Source organism: Triticum aestivum, chromosome 5B (genome assembly GCF_018294505.1).
Source record: "Triticum aestivum cultivar Chinese Spring chromosome 5B, IWGSC CS RefSeq v2.1, whole genome shotgun sequence".
NCBI classification, from domain to species: Eukaryota; Viridiplantae; Streptophyta; class Magnoliopsida; order Poales; family Poaceae; genus Triticum; species Triticum aestivum.
Genome location: NC_057807.1, coordinates 510,424,355 through 510,427,955, shown reverse-complemented (window position 1 = coordinate 510,427,955; position 3,601 = coordinate 510,424,355).

Genomic DNA, 3,601 nt, shown 5'->3' with positions numbered 1-3,601 from the left:
CACACAAATCTGACTGACACTTTTAAAATTTCATATCTCTCCTATACTACCTAATAAATTCAAGTTGTATACACCTTTTCCAATTGCACAAAAATTTAATTCAGCTTCTAAAGTCTGCAATAGCCCCATAATTCAAAACAGTCTACAATACCCCCATTACTAACTCTAGTTCAGCAAATCCCTGAGGAAGAGTCATTGGTGAGGATGGGCTAACTCCGCCATATACCATAACTATTCTCAACTACCATATCTAGAAAAAGTATTGTTAATTTGACAGGATACCAAAATTGAGTTACAAATAGAAATAACAAAAGTAAAATGTCAAGCATAAGTAGTCTATTCAGAGAAATCATTCCCAAAAGCAATTTTGAGCCGAACACCAGAGCACAACAAGTTGTGACAACTCACATCCCAAATGATAGCAGATTTATTTAAACTGCCAGTGGCATCACAGTACAAATGTTAAAACCAGTAGCATCACACAGGAACACTGTACAGTCAGTTAATGCATGCATACCTGTCGGTAACCTTGCTGCCATCACTGCTCACACTCCTCTGTGTGTCCTTCATCGTCATCTTTCCTTCGACCTAATGCTTCGGCAACTCCAACAACACGTTGTTGCTCCAAGAAATCAGTGAACACCATAGAGAGAGGCGTACTTGGATCCTAAACTCCAAGCAAACAATTAATTAAGATCCCTTGCACACACACAGACACACACACACGCACGCACACACACACACACACACACACAGAGAGAGAGAGAGAGAGATCAGGGTATCCTAGGGTGAGGGATGAGAGAATCTGACCTACGGAGAGCGGCGCCAGTTGTGTGTCGCTGACTCGCCACTGCCACTGCAGAGATAACACGACCATCGCCGCAAGAAGCAGAATCTGTCGGAGCTCGCTCGCTCGGAACTGGCAAGGAACACCGCCACCAAGAACTTGGAGTTCAAGCCCCGCCGCTGGACCTCCTCCCGCGCCTCCTAGATCATCTCTACACCGTCCCCGGAACAGGATCCGACTCCTACTCACCTCCTTAGCCGGATCTGGCCGGAGATCGCCGCCGCCGCGCCCGGCGGCGCGCAGCAGTGTGGCGGTGGGTGGCAGGGCACTGGAGGCGGCACACTGGAGGTGGGGGGTGGCGCGCAGCAACGTGGTGGCGGGTGGAGGCGCACTGGAGGCGTGGGCGGGGTCGTGCGGGTGGGGGGTCCTTTTTTTATTTTCTCTCTTCGTTAGGAATGTAATGCGTACTTTATTAGTATGGAAGGAGATCGGTGGGAGAAATAAATCGGAGAGGGAGGTGATTTGTTTGGAAGGTGATCTTCTATATATGGTATTATTTTTGAATTCTTAATTATCAAATATTTACATGATTAAATTGAATCGACACCTGCCAGATCAAGCACGAATATATGGTAACTAATGTGATGGGTTTATGTGGGTGGTGAAGCGAAAAGGCAGGTGGGAGGAAGACGAAATAAAACCAGCAAAATAAAACCAACGAAAGTGGTGAGACAAAAAAAAACCAGCGAAAAATAACCGGCGGACTATTCACCAACTGCTCTGTTAGGAGTAGAGATCTGGCCTTACTTTTGCATTATTTCATAAAAATAGTCTTTTCACCTCGTAGGTTTGCATTCACCCCATCGGAACCTCATCTGAACGCCGCCACGCCAAGACGTGATTGATGTCGCCGCTGCTCGTGCCGCCCCTCTCCGACAGGCCACTACGCGCCCGCGTCGTTGCCTGCCGGTGACCATCACCCATTTCACTGACTGGCAGGCCCTAGGCCATTCAGCTAGTTTTTTAATAAAAATAGATTTAAGGGAATAAGTTTACAGAATTGACATAATTTGCTCCTAGACAACTTCCCCTACAAGCTACGGAAAACAAAATAAAATTGGTTTTACGGGAAGATTTTGAAGGAAACTGTTGGAGTTGCTCTAAGGAGAACTCTCTCATGCGGTACAACACCTTGTCGAAAAGAACTCCACGAAGGAGGCATGGGAGGCAATCGAAGACATTGCACTACGGTCACGCCCAAGTCAAGCATGTACACACATCAAATTCATAATGAAATTCTACAAGAGCCTATATTCAGAAAAAGAAAAGAGAAAAAATATGCTACAGAAGCCTGGAGATGGAATAGGGCCATGAAAATTCGCAGGGGCACGCATGTTGGCTCGCCCCTGCTTGATCCCTCATTCGCGTTGTGATTCATGCACTCATTTCCTCCTGAGTATGCCTAAAAACTCATCCGCAAAAAAAAGTATGCCTAAAAATAACATGTAAACTATGCACGATGTGAATTCGCAACGGCAAGCAGGCCAAGTTCTGGCACTGTCATTGGATCGAGATCATCCACTTCGGCTCCAGTACCCGGACCTCTTCAAGCATTCCATTCAAAAAAATCAAACAACTGCCACCGCAATGCAGCAGGAGCGCTAGATCCATGACCCGCGGCACGGCAACGTCGACGGCATCCTGCCGCAATTCGTGTCTCTGCATCGGGTGATCAGGGGGATGGCGATCAACCTCACAACCGCGCGCTCGGCCTACGACATGCAATTTGCTGAACGACCGCGGTCCAAACTTAAGTTTATCATCTAGAAGGCTTGGCTCCAGGGCATACAAAGATGTTCAGCTAGCTGCTGCACCATAATCGACTATGGTGCAATGATCGCCTGCAGCGGCACGACTGGGAGAATAGGTACTTTTGCGTGCTGAAAGAACAAGCAGTGTCCCCATGTGTTGGTTTTGATAATTGATGACAATCCCTATGGACTAATGGTTGCCTTGACTTATATTTGAAGGACTTGTCCATAGGCTTTTCTTGAAGACCATGTGTTGGTTTCAAGGAGTTGATGAGATGGCCAAAGTGCTTTTCAGGGAATTATCCAAAGATTGGTCATGTGAGAGTTGAGCTTATAGCAAGCATGTCTTGAAGAAAAATATTGTGCGAACATTAATGTTTACCTTCAAGACATCATCCTAATGAAGAGTGTTGAAAATATTCAAGGTTGATGAAGACTAAGTACAGAGAGTGATTGAAGTTGATCAACACACAAAGCGCATAAGTTGTACCGAGAGGGATCAAGTGATCCCATGGTATGGTAAGCATTATCATTTTCTCTTTGTGTACAACCCCATGGTCTACATGTGAGTTCTATGTGGGGTTAGGTATGTTTCTATGGGTTTGCATCAAGAGGAAGATCTGATACAACCCATGGAGAATGGCATCAAGTGGTGATCGTCGTCAAGATTGCGGTGTCCAAGCTCAAGTGGAGGCTCACGAAGAGATCATCCTTGAAGCTTGCCGTCCATTGTGGTGAGAATGGACTTGTGAAGATGTCCCGAAGAGTAATTCACCCATAGTGGAGTATGGAGGAGCAGTCTACTAGTCTTCGTTGAGCCAATGAAATCAAGAAAGGTTGTCCAACTTGAGGGAGTCAAGATCGTCATCAAGATTGCGGTGTGCAAATATGGAGCATCACGAAGAGATCATCCTTGAATCTTGCCATTCTATGTGGTGACAATGGACTGGTGAAGATGCGCCGAAGAGTAGCTCACCCGTAGTGGAGTATGGGGGAGAAATCT